General features: G+C 30.8%; 1 protein-coding gene across 4 annotated transcripts in view; it reads right to left on the reverse strand.

The window, feature by feature from the left end:
- The window catches only part of lilli (AF4/FMR2 family member lilliputian), a 450959-nt gene that overhangs the window by 31480 nt on the left and 399247 nt on the right, over nt 1-20232 (reverse strand). The window lies entirely within an intron of this gene.

The following is a 20232-nucleotide window of genomic DNA, read 5'->3' on the forward strand; positions in this document are numbered from 1 at the left end:
TTTCTACAGGAATAAAGTTTGCCGGCTTCTAATTTCCTCCTCTAGAGCCACCAAAATGTAAAAATTATTACAAATTGTGTTGAGTGAAAATGTCCTACATTGTGGCCCTACGTTCCTACAAGACGCTAAATATTAGAAAACCCCTACATATAGGGAATTTCTCCTACTTCTAGCAACACTGGCTGTGTTGATATTGGGCCTACGGAGTTAGTATGCCACTAATATTGAGCCCATTATTAAAAAAGAGAAAATCGTTAAATTAGTGTGGGTAATAAATACAAATTTGTAAAAATCGAGCAATATTCTTATGTAAGAGCTACAAGTACGTATAAGTACGATCGGCTAGTACATCAAAATTTGAAATTTGTGTAACATTGGTAAATAAATAAGAGTACTATGGCCAAATTTGGGAAAATCGAGCGATGCATATATATGGAAGCTATATCTAAATTTGAACCAATTTGCATAATATTTTGCGGGTTTGATTAATACCACAAAAGGTTACCTTGTTCAAGAAATGAGTAAGCTCAGTTAAGAAATGAAGCCTGTATGGTCAAACATAAGGTTATAAGGGCGAATTTTTCAAAATCGGGCGATACATATATGGGAGCTATATCTAAATTTGAACCGATTTCGATGAAATTTTTCACATATAGTTAGTACTATAGAGGACTGGATATAGTCAACTTTTAGTAAGATCGGTTAATAAATAAGGGTTCTATGGCCAAATTTGGGAAAATCGGGCTACACATATATATGGGAGCTATATCTAAATCTGAACCGATTTCTTCCAAATTCAATAGCGTTCGCCCTTGTGCCCAAAAAACACACTGTACCAAATTTCATCAAAGTCGGTTAATAATTGCGACCGGAATCCTGTGAACAACAAATACATGGGCAGACGGACGGACACCAAGCGCTAGATCGACTCAGGAGGTGATTCTGAGTCGATCGGTATATATTTTATGGGGTCTAAAATCAATGTTTCTGGTGGGCACATTTTTTGGCCGATCAAACTTATTATACCCTGACCACTATGTGGTTTAGGGTATAAAAAGATGTTATAGAAATATGCTAATTATACCCTGCGCCACACTGTGGAACAGGGTATTATAAGTTAGTGCATATGTTTGCAACACCCAGAAGGAGACGAGATAGACAATTTGGCACAAGTATGTGTTTTAGCGCAGAATAGAAATCGGTTCAGATTTAGATATAGCTCCCATATATATATTTCGCCCGACATGGACTTATATGGCCCCAGAAGCCAGAGCTTTACCCAAATTTGCTTAAAATTTTGCACAAGGAGAATAATTAGTACTATAGTCAAGTGTGCCAAATTTTATTGAAATTTACACTGAAAAAACAGTGAACCTACCAGGAAGAAAACTTTTGATAAATTTTAGAAAATTTTGAATATTTTTAGAAATTTTTAACTAAACAATATTACAAGCGCTGGCATCGCGCCGATATCACAAAAATAAGTAAATATTTTTCGACAAATTCAAGAAAATTTATTAGACATATATAATTTTTTTCACTTTTTAAAGAAAATTTTGTAGTTTGAAGGAAAAAATTGGAGTTCAAAATTGCAAGAATGTCTTTAGTGACATACGAAGTTCATCATGGACGCTTTTGTAGTCAAATTTACAAATTCGAAGAAATAATGAACAATTTTATGGCAAATACGAATTTAGTAAATCTCTATCCTTAACTTGTGTATAATTTTTTCCTGTATTTTAGTTCATTTAACTAACGTACGCAAAAAATTATTAGAGTAAATGAAACTTTCACCAAATATAATAAGTTCATGAACTAAAATATAGTTAAATTGGCTTTAGTGAAATAGTGAGTTCATTTTTTTTTTGAGTGTAGATATAGCTCCCATATATATCGTTCACCCGATTTACACTCATATGACCACAGTGGCCAATCTTTTACTCCGATTTAATTGAAATTTTGCACAGGGAGTAGAATTAGCATTGTAGCTATGCGTGCCAAATTTGGTTGAAATCGGTTCAGATTTAGATATAGCTCCCATATATAGCTTTCGCCCGATTTACACTCATATGACCACAGAGGCCAATTTTCAACTCCGATTTAGTTGAAATTTTGCACAGGGAGTAGAATTAGCATAGTCGCTATGCGTGCCAAACTTGGTTGAAATCGGTTCAGATTTAGATATAGCTCCCATACATGTGTTTTTCTGATTTCGACAAAAATGGTCAAAATACCAAAATTTTCCTTGTAAAATCGCCACTGCTTAGTGGAAAAGTTGTAAAAATGACTCTAATTTTCCTAAACTTCTAATACATATATATCGAGCTATAAATCATATATTGCTTCAGATTTAAATGTTTCCCATATTTTTTTACTAACATTGTGTTCCACCCTAGTGCATTATCCGACTTAAATTTTGAGTTTATAGATTTTGTAGAAGTCTATCAAATTCTGTCCAGATCGAGTGATATTTAAATGTATGTATTTGGGACAAACCTTTATATATAGCCCCCAACACATTTGACGGATGTGATATGGTATCGAAAATTTAGATCTACAAAGTGGTGCAGGATATAATATAGTCGGCCCCGCCCGACTTTAGACTTTCTTTACTTGTTTTTAACTAATTTTGTTTGGTGTCTTCACAAGGTTTTAGTTTTTAAAAATTGTGTACCACCTGTAGCTTTTAAAAGAAAACTCAATTTGTTGTCATTCGGACATAGTGTGTACACGCTCATAAAAAATCGCTTCTGTAACATATACTCCCAAACATATTTTGCTTCAAGCATATACATTTTTGGGTATTGCCCAAACATTTATATGTTTGATCTCTTCCAATATATAATATGTTTGAAAGCATATTAGTCTAAACAATATATGTTTGGGTAGTCTAAGTTCCAAACATTTTGTATTTTTGCATCCAAATTCAATAATGTTGTCTTCCAAAAAACAATATGTTATTATGTGAACATATAATATGTTTGGAAGCATTTTGCACCCAAAAATATTATATGCTTAAAAAAATTCTCCCAAACAATATTGTGCTCAAAATTTTATTTATTTATTTATATATTTACAATCATAACGAATTATGAAAATATAAAATAGGTTTTCGACCTGAATGCTCAAAATTTTGTTTCTGCCCAATTGTATATTCCCCCACATCTTTCTCACTTCCACGAGATTTTTTAGTTCTTAGCACCTTTTTCTGTAATACAAACATTGTAGAAGAAATTATTCAATTGTATGATTTTTTATTTTATTTTAATTTTACCTTTTGCCGGACGGGGATTCGAACAGCGGACCACACAGTTTGTAAGGATCAAAGAAGTAGCTGATCAATTGCCCAAGGAAAAATAAAATGTTAATTTTGTAATAACAAGCAACAACCACCAACTTAATTCAATATCGCTCCCTGTTAAATAGCGCTCCAAGCTACTAAACACATATATGTTTATAGGCTATTTCTAAATTAATATATGTTTGCATCCAAGCATATTATATTTACAAACATTTTATGTCCCAAACATTATATGTTCTAACATATTAACATATATGTCCCAAACATGTTATGCTAGTTTATGAACATTATATGCTTGCACTCAAAAATATTGTGTTTAAAAATTTGTGTTCCAAACATATAATGTTTATAGCTAAACATATGAAAAACAGTCTTTTTCATCCGTGTAAATAGAACTCTGTTGAGTAATGAGCTGTTCGCACTATACTTTTTTCAATACAAATTCCTATGGATACACCATAGTTTATGTTCAATGACCAGAGAATGAAGACTACCCATTTTTGTCGGCGACGGCTGACAATAATTTTTTTGCCTCCCGCGGCGGAGGCTTGACGGCTAAGCCGATATAAATTTATTTATTCGGCGTCGCACAATTATCTATTATAAAAGCCTCCGAGTTGCGCCGCCAACACGTTTTTGCCAGCCGATGCCGAATATATCGTCGACTCAAATTTAGCCGCCAATTGATCAAAAATATCGATTTAAATCAGAAAAAATATTACTAATTGTTGTATTTTTTGCCAACATTTTTAACTATCCACCCACAATCAATCATTATCATATTGTTATAATAATTTAGCTCAAACAATTTGAATGAAATGTAAATTTGATTGTAAGATTGATTGTACAATTAATCTTATTGCTCTTCGGATAACATCAAATTGATTTTATAATGGATAATTGTGCGTCGTGGAATAGACAAATTTTTATCGGCTTAGCCGCCGGAGGGAAAAATTTAGTGTCAGCCGCCGCCGACAAAAATGGGTCGGCTTCATTCTCTGTTGGTAACTCAAAAATTGGCAGATCAAAAATTTTACAAATATTTTAAAGTGAAAACAATCATTTTGAAATCGTTTGAAAAAGAAATGGCAGAAAAATCAAAAATTATACAATTTTTCATACGAGGGCGGTTCGGAAACTTCTTAGCCTATCAATGAAAGAGAATAGTTAGTTTTTCAAAAATATTTTTATTTTTCAATATAATCTCTTGAAACTTCCAACGCTTTTCTAGCAATTCTATCCCTTGATTGAAATAGTTTTCTTCAAGGTCTTCAAAATAGTGGTTTACAACTGTAATTGCATCTTCATTTGAGGTAAAACGCTTGCCAGCAAGGATTTTTTTTAGATTTGGGAACAAGTAAAAGTCACTGGGAGCTAAATCAGGAGAATAAGGTGGGTGGTCAAGCAACTCGTACTTTAATTCGTTGATTTTAGCCATTATTAAAACACTATACAGCGCTTTTTGTGCTAGGCTAAGAAGTTTCCGAACTGCCCTCGTACGCCGCAGAAGATTCTGATGAATCTGAAGTCGACGAAAACAGCGAACAACAAAAGGATATCACCAATTATTATTAAAAACAAAATACAAATTTCAAAGTAAAGCAAACATTGAATTGAACTAAGGTATATAGAATTTTTTTTTGTAATATTTGCTCTTTGCCGAAAAAAATATTTAATTGTTTTTTCAGTGTTCTGACAACACTATAAGGGACGAAGTTCTCTCATTTATAGCATTAGCTTCAAAAGCGGCAGAAAATAATAGCTTAGATCGGAGAATGAAGCCGCCGAGTCACGCCGCCGCCTTCCAGTTTTTGCCAGTCAAAGCCGCCGCCAAATATGTCGACTAATCTCGACTTAAAATTAGCCGCTAATTAATCAAAAAAATTGATTTAAATCAGCAACATTTATTAATAACGTTTGTATTTTTTTTTTCAAAAGTTTTACCTTTCCATCCCAAAATCAGTTAGTATCAAGTTGCTTTAATAATTTTGCAAAAATATAGCTCAAAAATTTGTATGAAATGTAAATGTGATTGTAATCAGCATTCGTATAACTTCAAATTGATTTTATAATGGATACACCATAGTCCATAGTCCGCCGCGGATTAGACAAATTTATATCGGCTTATGCGTCTTACAGACTAAAAGTTTTTCCGGACGGAATGTCTGTGTTTGTAAAGAATCTTACAGTGTGTCCAATCGATACGACAATTCGTTGATGACTAAATAATCGGTAAATGTGTTATCGATCCCATAAACATGCAGCAGTATCGATTATGCCTTCGGACTTAACTTATAATTTGGTCAATATATGGGATATGTTCGATACGATCACTGTCGTCCGGACAAACTTATAGTCGGCAAGGCGCATTAGCCGTCAAGTCGTCGTCGCCGGAGGCAAAAAATTAGTGTCAGCCTCCGCCGACAAAAATGGGTCGGCTTCAAATTGATTTTATAATGGATAATTGTCCTCCACCGAAGCCGCTGCCTTAGCCGTCAAGCCGCTGCCGCCGGAGGCAAAAAATCCTCTTCCTTTCCTTGTTTTAACAACACTTTGTGCACGCTCACAAAAAATCGCTTCTGTAACATATACTCCCAAACATATTTTGCTTCAAGCATATACATTTTTGGGTATTGCCCAAACATTTATATGTTTGATCTCTTCCAATATATAATATGTTTGAAAGCATATTAGTCTAAACAATATATGTTTGGGTAGTCTAAGTTCCAAACATTTTGTATTTTTGCATCCAAATTCAATAATGTTGTCTTCCAAAAAACAATATGTTATTATGTGAACATATAATATGTTTGGAAGCATTTTGCACCCAAAAATATTATATGCTTAAAAAAAAATCCCAAACAATATTGTGCTCAAAATTTTATTTATTTATTTATATATTTACAATCATAACGAATTATGAAAATAAACAGGTAATATAGGTGCTAACAACATAGGTTTTCGACCTGAATGCTCAAAATTTTGTTTCTGCCCAATATACATTCCCCCACATCTTTCTCACTTCCACGAGATTTTTTAGTTCTTAGCACCTTTTTCTGTAATACAAACATTGTAGAAGAAATTATTCAATTTTATGTTTTTTTTTATTTTAATTTTACCTTTTGCCGGACGGGGATTCGAACAGCGGACCACACAGTTTGTAAGGATCAAAGAAGTAGCTGATCAATTGCCCAAGGAAAAATAAAATGTTAATTTTGTAATAACAAGCAACAACCACCAACTTAATTCAATATCGCTGCCTGTTAAATAGCGCTCCAAGCTACTAAACACATATATGTTTATAGGCTATTTCTAAATTATTATATGTTTGCATCCAAGCATATTATATTTACAAACATTTTATGTCCCAAACATAATATGTTCTAACATATTAACATATATGTCCCAAACATGTTATGCTAGTTTATGAACATTATATGCTTGCACTCAAAAATATTGTGTTTAAAAATTTGTGTTCCAAACATATAATGTTTATAGCCAAACATATGAAAAACAGTCTTTTTCATCCGTGTGGAAATTTCAAAATGTGGAGTACAATTTAGTTCAAAGTTTGCATATATCTTAAAAATGGAATTTTAAAGAAATTAAGTGTATGTTTTATAAAACTCACCTACCTCGTAGGATCTCTAAGGCCACACAGGGAAGAGCTACATAACTAAAACTTTTAGCTTCAAGCGACATTTTGTTTTTCACTTGAGAACGATTTTTGAATTTTTCCACAACTTTAATGAAAGGAAAAAGAGAAAAAAAGGAATGCACAAACTTTCTTATTTCAACATAACTTTAAAAGACATTGGAAAACTGTGAAAAATTTAAATAGTTTTCCTTTTGTGTTTTTCTTTTGATGCATACATACATACACACGCACACATCGTCTTTCTCATTTTTGTCAAAATATGGCTGATAAAGATAATGCTGTTTTGGCTCCATTACCAGCCAGCCAGAGTTGTTGCAACTTCCAACTCCATGCCATGGAAGCAGGGATGGAAAATTCAATTTTTACGAATTGAAAAAGTATTTTTTTGAGCGAAAAAGTACTTTTCACTAAATTTCAACAAAAATTCCATTGGTAGATTATTGTCAAGAGCTCTTTGGACTGAATTTTAAAGAAAATAAAACTTTGTTTCCTAACTCCTCAATTTTAAATATTTTTTTAGTTTTATATCCGCTTACAAAGACTACTGTAGTATTGTAATCAAGGTTGCCACAGTTAATAGAATTCTACTGTTTGGTAGATTAATAGAAATCTTGGTACTTCATAAATTTTCTGTAAATAAATAAATAAAAAAAAATTTTCTATTGAAATAAAATTTTGACAAAATTTTCCATAGAAATAAAATTTTGACAAAATTTTCCATAGAAATAAAATTTTGACAAAATTTTCCATAGAAATAAAATTTTGACAAAATATTCTATGGAAATAAAATTTTGACAAATTTTTCTATAGAAATAAAATTTTCATCAGAAATAAAATTTTGACTAAATTTCCTACAGATATAAAATTTTTACCAAATTTTCCATAAAAATCAAATTTTGACCAAATTTCCCATAAAAATCAAATTTTGACCAATTTTTCCATAAAAATAAAATTTTCACCAAATTTCACATAAAATAAAATTTTGACCAAATTTCCCATTAAAATAAAAATTTCAACAAATTTCCCATAAAAATCAAATTTTGACCAAATTTCCTATAAAAATAAAATTTTGACCAAATTTCCCATAAAAATAAAATGTTGATCAAATTTTCTATAAAAATAAAATGTTGACAAAATATTCTATAGAAATAAAATTTTGATAAAATTTTCATCAGAAATAAAATTTTGAAAAAATTGTTTACAAAAATAAAATTTGACAAAATTTTCTGTAGAAATAAACTTTTGATAAAAATTTCTATACAAATAAAATTTTTCTGAAGAAATAAATTTTTGCAAAATAATATTTTTTGGTAGTTTTTGGTAAGATTTTCTCCAAATGTTGGTAGATTTTTTTTGTCTCAAGTTTCAAACGTGACTGTAATGGTTCGCATTATTTTAGTACGCGATCGATAATTTCTTATCTAGAAAGTGTTCGTGTGGAAGCGTAATATAGAATCACATGCTTTTTCAACTAAAACATTCTTGAAATTCAATAAAATCGTGTATTTGACTATGGCTAATAAGCAAATTTGTTTGACTTTCTCAAAATATTAAAATATTTTGTCAAAACTATTGTACCATAAATCTAATATCGGCTAAAAAATTTCTACAAAAAAGGTACTAAATTGTTCGCGGGGGTACTACGTACTGATCAGGGTGAAAAAGTATTGAAAAAAGTACTATAGTACTGCATTTTCCATCCCTGCATGGAAGTAACAGACAAACTCTTAAAAGGGCACCACAAAAATTGTGACAACACAAACGAATCAACATTGCCTCCAGTCATAAGGGAGTTAAAAGCAATTCAATATTCTAAAGAATATAAAGTTTGGTCGAGAGAGAGAGAGAGAGAAAAAAACTTAACATTTATTTATATAAACATTATGGTATACAATAATATAAAGTTATACAGGGAAATTATTTGGAAAGAATCAACCGCAGAACAAATCGATGTTGTTGTTCAAATGTAAGTATCCTAAATTTAATGAAAAAATACTTTAAAACAAAGATAATAAAATTGCTTTATTGTCAACTACTATATTTTCATACACTACAAAAAATAATGAAAGAAAATGTATGTTTATTAAAAAAAAAAATTAATTAAAATAGTTTTCTAATTGCAACATGTTACAATTAAGTTAATACTTTTTTTTTCAAATTGAAGAAAATTTATTAAAAATAATATTTTTTTTGGGTGGTTTAAGAAAATTCTGAAGGAAAAAATTGGATACAAAAATTGTTAAACTGTCTCTAGCGCTATACGAAGTACAATTTTAGTAAGATTTACTTATTTGAGAGACTTATGAACTCAATTAAAGCAAACTTCTCCCATTATACGAAAATATAAACTATTTTATTTTTTAGTAAAATTGTATACTATATTTTTATATTTTTTGTTAAAGTAATTAAACTCAACTAATTTTAATGAACTAAAATAAAGTTAAGTTGGCATTAGCGCCCATTTTTTGAGTGTATTAATGATCCAAATAATTTGACCTTCATTTAGGCGTTAAGAAAATAAATAAAATTATTTTTCGATTTTTGCGATTTTATTTTTATTTATTTACTCGATTTTATAATTTGAAGTCATGGGCCGATATAGGTTAAATTACAATAAACACTACTCCAAAATATAGAATACAATAATAAAGAAATTGACTTTTGACATCGCAACTTTCGACTTTTTAATGAGTTATCAGCAGAAAAAAGGCTACATAATATTCACCTTTCAATTAAAAGTTTACTTTTTAAAATTTTTTTAAATTCGATATACTATCAAGTTAATGAATTTTGAAGACTACAAACTAGATTTCGGTCTTTAGACTATATTCGAAACAAAACAAAAAATGATAAGTCGATTTTCGACTCTTGTATACACAGAAATAAAAATGTTTCTGATTCAATCACGAAATTTTTTAATTGAAATGTATCAATTACAGTTTTAATTGGGCATAAAAAAATTCTTGATTAAAAAATGAATGGATTTCATGAGCAAATGTCAATTAATTTTTTAATTGATTCAATTAAAAAACATTTTCTTTAGAAATAAAATTTTGGTAGATTATTTTTGGTGATCGGCTATATATAACTATACACCGAAATGGACCAATTTTGGCATGGTTGTTAGCGGCCATATACAAGGATGAATGAATTTTGCTCATCCATGAGGTTCCGGAGGTCAAATCTGGGAATCGGTTTATATGGGGGCTATATATAATTATGGACCGATATGGGCTATATATAATTATGGACCGATATGGACCAATTTTTTCATGGTTGTTAGAGACCAAATACTAACACCATGTACCAAATTTCAACCGGATCGAATGAATTTTGCTCCTCCAAGAGGCTCCGAAAGCCAAATCTGAGCGTCGGTTTATATAGGGGCTATACGTAAAAGTGGTCCCATATGGCCCATTTGCAATACCATCCGACCTACATCAATAACAACTACTTGTGCCAAGTTTCAAGTCGATAGCTTGTTTCGTTCGGAAGTTAGCGTGATTTCAACAGACGGACGGACGGAAGGACGGACATGCTTAGATCGACTCAGAATTTCACCACGACCCAGAATATATATACTTTATGGGGTCTTACAGCAATATTTCGATGTGTTACAAACGGAATGACAAAGTTAATATACCCCCCATCCTATGGTGGAGGGTATAAAAAAGTATTGACCTGATATGAACGGTTATGCTACCTAAATTTTAGGACTAGCAATTTACATAATATTAAGGACAATTTTCTTTATATTAATGACATTTTAATTAAAAGAAAGTTAGTAAACATTGCTTAAGATTTTCTTTTTTTTTCATTAAATGTAGGATACTAGTCTTGGAAATTTGGGTCCCTTCATTTAGTACGTATGTCTTTGAAGTAAAGCTAAATGTCCTTAATGTAAAGAAAAATATTTTTGATCGTCTTTAAATTAACTGAAATATTGAATCTTTATATTTAAAATAAAAGCTCTTCAAATATAGGCTAAAACTTATTTTGAAGATTTTGTATATTTGGCTTAAAGTTTTTTTTGGAATTAAGAAAATATTTTTTATTTTGAAGTAGTTGTTAAAATTTAGATTTTTAAACTGACATTTCTTGAAATGAAAATTCGATAAATGAGATCTGTATCTTACGATGCAGATTATAATAATTATATTGATCGTAGATTTAAAGCTAGATAGACCTAGATAGAAAATGTCTTTATTTTAAAGAATCAATAAAAAAATCCTTAGTTCCAAGTAAACTTTTAAATCTTATATTTGAAGCGATTTCATCTTAAATCGAAATATTCAATATTTCAGTTAATTTAAAGACTTTAAAGATTTCTTTAAATTAAAAATGTGTTTCTTTGCTTTAAATAAAATTTGCCTTAGTTCGAAGACATTCGACTTTAACGGAGAAACGCAAACTTTCCAAAGTTTGTGTTCAAAAAAATTTGAAGCAAAGATTTTTATAATCTTTGCGTTTCATTTTAATTAAAATTTCCTTATTTTAAAGAAATTTGTCCTTAATATTTTGTAAATTGTGCATTCTAAAATTTAGGTTGCGTAATCTTTAATATCACGTAAATATTTTTTTCAGTATGGGTTTAAAAGTAGATAACTCAATAAAAAGTTTTTATTTTAAAGATGCAACATGTTTTGCTTGGAATCAATACCAAAATACTAAAGGGATGGACAAAATTAACTTCAAATAAATATTTCTTGAGTTCAGAGATTATCCGAAAAGTGAATGCCCGATTTGATCGGGTTTATTTGCCAAAGAGGTCAGCTGAAATGTACACCTTCGATTGGCCACCAGAATTCATGCACCATCGATTGTCACTACCCGCTCGTATTCGTCCAACGTGGGGTCAAAATAAAAGCCGAATATTATCACGAAAGTGTTCTAACGACAGTTAGACCCACCAAAGACCATGCCTTAAAAAAGAGGTTCCTTACTTCATTTCTATCGCACAATGACCACCAAAATCACCGAATCTCAATCCGTTGGACTTTTGCACCTGGGGCATTTTAGAAAGGGACTACACACAAAGACTATTCGAACAAATCTAAAATTTGATGTAGTTTGAACAATAAATTAAACAGGTGAGTAAAGTAGAAAGTCGGGCGGGGCCGACTATATCATACCCTAAACCACCCCTACTGAATTAGTAAACATAAGCATTTGTGGGGTATCATTGGTATAGGTTTTGGGGTATCATTGGTATAGGTTTTGGGGTATCATTGGTATAGGTTTTGGAGAACATAAAGGGGGGTATGTGTTTATCGGAGTCTTGTCACAATCTAAGCAGAAATGTCTAATATTAGGAGCTATAGTTTATGTTGCACCAAAAGAGTAAGTAAGCCACTAATATTGAGTCCATTATTAAAAAAGAGGAAATCGGTCAATTAGTTGTGGGTAATAAATCAAAATTTCTAAAAATCGTGCAATATTATTATGTAAAAGCTACATGTAAGTCTAAATACGATCAGCTGGTACATCAAATTTGAAATTTGAATAACATAGGTTAATAAATAAGCGTATTATGGCCAAATATGGCAAAATGAGCGATATATGAGACCTATATCTAAATCTGAACCAATTTGTATAATATTTTGTAGGTATGATTGATACCATAGAAGGTTACCTTGTGTAAAATTTGAGTACGATCAGTTAATAAATGAGGCCCCTATGGTCAAAAATAAGCTTATTAGGGGCAAATTTTTCAAAATCGGGCGATACATATATATGGGAGCTATATCTAAATTTGAACCGATTTTGATGAAATTTTGCACATAAAGTAAGTGCTAAAGAAGATTACATTTAGCCGACCTTGGTTACGATCGGTTGATAAATAAGGTTTTTACGGCCAAATTTGACAAAATCGGGCGATACATATATATGGGAGCTATATCTAAATCTGACCCGATTTCGATGAAATTTCGCACATACAGTTAGAGCTATAGAAGATTACATTTAGCCAACTTTGAGTACGATCGGTTGATAAATAAGGGTTTTACGGCCAAATTTGACCAAATCGGGCGATACATATATATGGGAGCTATATCTAAATCTGAACCGATTTCGATGAAATTGCGCACATACAGTTAGAGGTATAGAAGATTATATTTAGCCAACTTTGAGTACTATCGGTTGATAAATAAGGGTTTTACGGCCAAATTTGGCAAAATCGGGCGATACATATATATGGGAGCTATATCTAAATCTGAACCGATTTCGATTATTTTTAGCACATATTGTCAGTACCATAAGAGATTAGAATAAGCCAAGTTTGAGAAAGATCGCTTAATAAATAAGGTTTTTATGGGAGCTATATCTAAATCTGAACCGATTTCGATTATTTTTAGCACATATTGTCAGTACCATAAGAGATTAGAATAAGCCAAGTTTGAGAAAGATCGCTTAATAAATAAGGTTTTTATGGCCAACTTTGGGAAAATCGGGCGATACATATATATGGGAGCTATATCTAAATCTGAAACGATTTCGATGAAATTTTGCAGACTTAAAGGGTGATGAAAAAGTTTACTAAGTGCAAAATTTGATGACGATCGGTTTGTAAAAAAGCGCAACGTGACTCCATTTGTCGAAATCGGGCAATACATATATATGGAAGCTATATCTAAATTTGATCCGATTTCTTCCAAATTCAATAGCGTTCGTCCTTGTACCCAAAAAACACCCTGTACCAAATTTCATCCAAACGGTTAATAATTGCGACCGGAATCCTGTGAACAACAAATACATGGACAGATGGACGGACGAACACCAAGTGCTAGATCGACTCAGGAGGTGATTCTGAGTCGATCGGTATATATTTTATGGGGTCTAAAATCAATATTTCTGGTAGGCACATTTTTTGGCCGATCAAACTTATTATACCCTGTGGTTAGGGTATAAAAAACAAGTATAGTGCTTTACATTGTTCCATTACATATCACCCACTCTGTATTATTGTAGCTTTAAAACATTGCGAGAGATATTTTTCTCTTCTTCACTCTACCACGTCTTAAATTTATTAATTGAATATGTATTTATTAGGAAATTTTCTACCTTTTCTCATGACCATTTGACCTTTTTGTTTCGAATGTTAAAAGTCTTACATATTTCTGCGGAGAAAATATACAAGAAGACAATTTAATTATCCATGTATCCACATTTGCTGAAAGGAAACACTTCATTGAATGTAAGTGGACTAAAAGCTTAAACCTTAAAATTCCATTAAACTATAAAAATAAAATCCTTAGGGCAATGGTTGTCCAAACCAAAATTAACTTGTACATGCGAGGGCCGTTTGAAAATTATAAGAAGAAGCGCGGGAAAAATTTCAAGTTTTTACACTCAAAAAAAAAAAAAAGTGAATCCACAATGAAAAAAATTTTGAAAATATTTTTAGTAAAATATATTTTACTAATTGCAACATAATACTAACTTATGTGTCTTTTTGTCAAATTGAAGAAAGTTTATTAAGAAAATTTAATATTTTGAAGGAAAGAGTTGGGGTTACAAATTGTTAAAATATCTTTAGCGCTATATGAAGTTTATGACGGGCACAATTTAATCGAAATTTACAGATTTTATAAACCTATGAATACAATTTAAGTAAGATACACTCATTTTAGAAGAATATGAACGATTTTGTGAGAATATCGATTTAAGTTGAATTGAGTATACAACTTTTTATTTACCATTTTTAGTTAATGTCTTTAAAACAAGCAAAAACTAATTAAAAGAAAACAAATCTTTCTCACATTTGACAAAATTTAACTAATATTAATATAATTGTTAAGAAAAAATTGTTAAAAAAAATTAATTGATATAATTAATTTTTTGATCAAATACGGAAGTTAAGTTATTGAATTTTTAATTTTTTAATTAAAAACAAGTAAGTAAAGTCTAAAGTCGGGCGCGGCCGACTATATTATACCCTTCACCACTATGTATACCAAAATTTTTCGTACCAACTTAGGTTAGGTTAGGTTAGGTGGCAGCCCGATGTATCCGGCTCACTTAGACTATTCAGTCCATTGTGATACCACATGGTGAACTTCTCTCTTATCACTGAGTGCTGTCCCATTCCATGTTAAGCTCAATGACAAGTCACCTCCTTTTTATAGCTGAGTCCGAACGGCGTTCCACCTTGCAGTGAAACCACTTAGAGAAGCTTTGAAGCCCTCAGAAATGTCACCAGCATTACTGAGGTGGGATAATCCACCGCTGAAAAACTTTTTGATGTTCGGTTGTAGCAGGAATCGAATCCACCACCTTGTGTATGCAAGGCGGGCATGCTAACCATTGCACCACGGTGGCTTTCTTCGTACCAACTTAACTCCTTCAAATTTTGTGGGAGTTATATAATATATTCCCATAACAAATATTTAAATATGAACCGATTTGGACAAACATTTTTAGACTTCTACAAAATCTCTAGACTCAAAATTTAATTTTGTTAAAGACCGGAACAGAGCACAATGTTAGTAAAAAATATTGGAAATATTTGAATATAAAGCTATCGCATAAAATTTCGCAAATCTTCATTTGTGATTTATCGGCTAATACATACGAATTAGAATTTCGACTTAGCAGTGGCGATTTTACAAGGTAAATGTGGGTATTTAAGCCATACTAGCCCAAATTGGAAGAATATATATAAGGTGGCTTTTTCTAAATCTGAGCCGATTTTGACTAAATTTGGTACACATTGTTAAAATTTCAAAATTTTGGCCTGCGTGGTCATATGAAGCTAAATCGGGCGAAAGATATATATGGGAGTTATATCTAAATCTGAACCGATTTTGACCAAATTTGGCATGCATAGCAAGAATGTTAATACCACTCTCTGTGCAAAATGTCAAGTAAATCGGAGTGAAATATTGACCTACGGTGGTTATATGAGTGTAAATCGGACGAAAGACATATACGGGAGCTATATCTAAATCTGAACCGATTTCAATCAAATTCGGCATGCATATTTATAATGTTGATTCTACTCCCTGTGCAAAATTTCACGTAACTCGAAGTAAAACTTTGGCCTCTGGGGGCTATATGAATGTAAATCCCGCGAAAGCTATATATTGGAGCTATATCTAAATCTGAACCGATTTCAATCAAACTTGGCATACATAGTAAGAACGGTAATTCTACTCTCTGTGCAAAATTGCACGTAAATCGAAGTAAAACTATGGCCTCTGTGGTCATATAAGTGAATTTCGGACGAAATATATACACAGAAAAAAATATTACCAAAATATTTCCAATTAAAAAGTTAATTGAAGTTGAAAATTTTTTCAATTAATAAATTAATTGATACAATTAACTTTTTAATCATGATAGAAACATTAAGTTAATTAAGTCAATGATTGAAATTTTTAAAATGTTTAATTAAAAAATTAATTGATACAATTAACTTTTTAATCAAATTCGGAAGACTAATTCAGTTAAAAAAAGTGCTGATTTTTTTTACTTTTTTAATTAAAATTGTATTTCAAACAATCATTTGTTAATCCAAATAAAAACTCTAAGCCAATCTAACTACGTAATTAAAAAAAGTTACCTTTTTTAATTAATAAATTAATTGCGTTTTGCAATCAACATCTATTAAATTTTTAATTGAATCAATTAAAAAATTAATTGAATTTTGCTGAAAAAATCAATTAATTTTTTAATCAAGAATTTTTTCTATGCCCAATTAAAACTGTGATTGATACTATCATTTTCGTGATTGAAGACATTTCAATTAAAAAATTAATTGGATCAATTAATTTGGTGATTGCATCAGAGAAAAAATTTTTTGTGAGTATGGGAGCTATATTTAAATCTGAACTGATTTGACTGATATTTCGCAAGATTTACGAGATTTATCAAATATTTAAATATAGGAAATCTTAAGAAGATTGGTTGATAAACACGCCAATTATCCCCAGATCGGTGATAACTATATATGTCAGCTATATCTAAATCTTAACCAAAATCAATAGCGATTATCGTTGAGCCAAAATAATACCCTATGCCAAATTTGGGGATGATCGGACTTAAACTGCTAGCTATACTTTGCACACAAAAATACATCAACAGACAGACAGACGGAGGGACAGACAGACAGACGGAGGGACAGACAGACAGACGGAAGGACATTGCTAAATCGACTCAGCATTTAATTCTAAGACGATCGGTATACTAAAAGATGGGTCTATGACTGTTCCTTCTGGGCGTTACATACAAATGTACAAACTTATTATACCCTGTACCACAGTAGTGGTGAAGGGTATACACACAAAATCAGTTAAGAATGCAATTGAAATTATGTTAAATTTTTAATTGAATCTATTAAAAAATTAATTTTTTAATCAAGTAGTTTTTTTTTATACCCAAATAGAACTGTGATTGACACTATCATTGTTGTGATTGAAGACATTTCAATTAAAAAAATTAATTGTATCAATTAATTTCGTGATTGTATCAAAAAAAGTTTTCTGTGTAAATACCCTCGTAATTGTTTCCAGGATAAAATTAAGAGAACACAAAATTCTATCTTAGCTGAATATGCTAACAGTTACCAGTAACAGTTACCAGTTACTTGTTTAAGTAACAGCCTTAAGCAATGCAAACATAATGGGTATACAGAAAGAAGCTAAAAGCTAAAAGATATTTATTACTTGCTACCAAATAGCAACAAGCAATGACTGTTTTAAATAACATTTACTTGTGATGAAGAGAATTTTTTGGAAAAGAGATGACAACTAAGCCCTTTCGGCATTATCAAAAACATCTTTTATGTTTAATATATAAAAACCATTGCATACCTGAAGGCGTCAACATTTCAACAAATTTTATAAGTTTTTTTTGTAAATTATGTAAGAGCATGGATTCGGTCAGGCAGAATCTTTCACGATGGATCGTAAAAAATAAATAATACTGAAGACAATATATGATAGAGGTCAATTTTGACCGCAAATGGAGGATTTTTTAATATTGACGTAAAATGGTTAAATAAAAACTGTTTTTTGGGGGTTATCTTCTGGAGAATCTAGAAGATTATTAGCGGAATTTTATGTAAATATGCCTCCAAACAAGATCGGTTTATTGACTTGAAAAACCCTTTACTTGGATTTAAAGATTGTGACTTTCTCATAAGGATATTGGTATTAATTCCTAACCAAAGATGCTACTTCTTTAAAATAAATAAATTTTTTTATTAACAAAGCTATTCAAGCAGAAATAAATGTCAATTTAAATATCCAAAACATAGCAGATACTTCAAAGTGAAAAACGGTGGACTAGATAGCAAAAACTCCCATTACCAAATAATCTTGGAGATAATTTAGTTTAAAAGTGGTAAGCAATTACTATTAGGTGGAAATTCTTTTTACTCTCACAAAGGCGAGAAAGACTGTTTTTTATATGTTTCAGTGGTTTTGAACTCAAATTTTTAGCACATTATTTTCAAGAGCAAGCACACTTATCCAAAGATTTTGACCTTCCCTTAAGGACTTTGGTATTGATTCCGAGTTAAAGATGCGGCTTCTTTAAAATAAAGACATTTTTACGGACCTCCCTGGCTGGATCAATAAAATTAAAATTGGATACAGATCTCATTCATTGAGTTTTTATTTTCATTTTGCGATATATTAATAAAGGTATTTATGTACAAACAAATTCCAATTTCAAAATCCAAAATATGCCAGGTACTTCAAAGTAAAAACAGTTTTCTTAATGCTAAAAAAAACTTTAAACCAAAGATGCAAATCCTTAAAATAAGTCTTAGCCTATATTTGAAGCGTTTTTATCTTAAATTTAAAAATTCAATATGTCAGATGAGTTAAAGACGATTTCTTTAAATTAAAAATGTTTTTCTTTATTTTAAGGAAAAATGGTCTTATTTCAAAGATCTAAAACTTCAGCAGAGAGACGCAAAATTTCAAGATTTGTGTCCTAAATTTAATGAAAAAAATTTTTTTAAGCAAGGATTATAAACTTTCTTTTCATCAAAATGCCATTGTTTTAAAAAATGTTGTCCTTAGTATTGCGTAAATTTTGAGTCCTAAAATGTAAGTTGCATAATCTTCCATATTAGGTCAATATTTTTTTCAGTGCATATAATGTTCATAAATTACCCAGAAAAAAATCGTCGCCAAAAAAGCAGTGAAAATGTTCTGGATCGGGAAGTGGTGCAAAATTGGCGCAGAAGCAATGAATTTAACATGGGCTTGTCATATGATGGATGTCCACCATTTCAACAGCCGTTGCACTGAAGTTGCATCACTTCTTAGAGTGTGCACCGAATTAAGTGTTTTGGATGTGAATTAAAAAATTGTGTGATATTTTACCAAATAAATAGTTTTTATACTTGTTTATGATTGTTAATTCACACTAAAGCTTGTCTGGAACGTTTGACTCCAAAAATTTTCCAAAATTCGCAATGTTCCTAAAATAAATAAATTTTTTTTCGGCCATTTTATTAATTCTTACTCTGTTTTTAACCTATTTAAACCAAAAAAATTAAAATTACCCAATAAAAATTTGAAAAAAGCGAATTATAAAATATTGAATTAAAATAACTTCCCGTGTAGTTAAAATAAAGAACATCTTTGTTAGGACATTTTGGGAAGTGCTTTTAAAGCTGTGCCTTTAGAAGAACTTCCCAATTTTTTGCTAGGATTTGCATACGTTGTATTCGAATACAACTTTTTTTTTGACGAATACGAATTTTCAATTGAGTTGCACAGCATGCTTTGGAACACCGATAGATGTGCTGATTGCATCCCACGCCTCTGTGCGTTTTATTATGTTTTGTACACATGCTTTTTAAAGATAATAAGATTTTCGTCCATATTTTGGATTGTTTTTCGTTTGTTTGGGATAGGTTATGTTTTGTAAACAAATCAAAACCATATGGCTAGTGTTGCCACCGCAATCGAACACATTGCAAAGTTAAAAGTTCGTCCGCTACGTTGTCGTGTAACCCAAACAACAGTATTTCCCACATTTTAACTTTGTATTGACAATAGCATATGACGTACACGGGCGAAAAAGACTGTTTTTCATATGTTTGGGTCTAAAAATTATATGTTTGGAACTCAATTTTTTTAATACAATACTTTTGAGTGCAAGTATATAAAGTTCATAAACTAGCATAACATGTTTGGGACATATATGTTAATATGTTACAACATATTATGTTTGGGACATAAAATGCTTGGATGCAAACATATATTAATTAAGAAATAGCCTATAAACATATATGTGTTTAAAAAGAGAGACCTACAGA

The sequence above is a fragment of the Haematobia irritans genome, chromosome 2 (assembly GCF_050003625.1).
Source record: "Haematobia irritans isolate KBUSLIRL chromosome 2, ASM5000362v1, whole genome shotgun sequence".
NCBI classification, from domain to species: Eukaryota; Metazoa; Arthropoda; class Insecta; order Diptera; family Muscidae; genus Haematobia; species Haematobia irritans.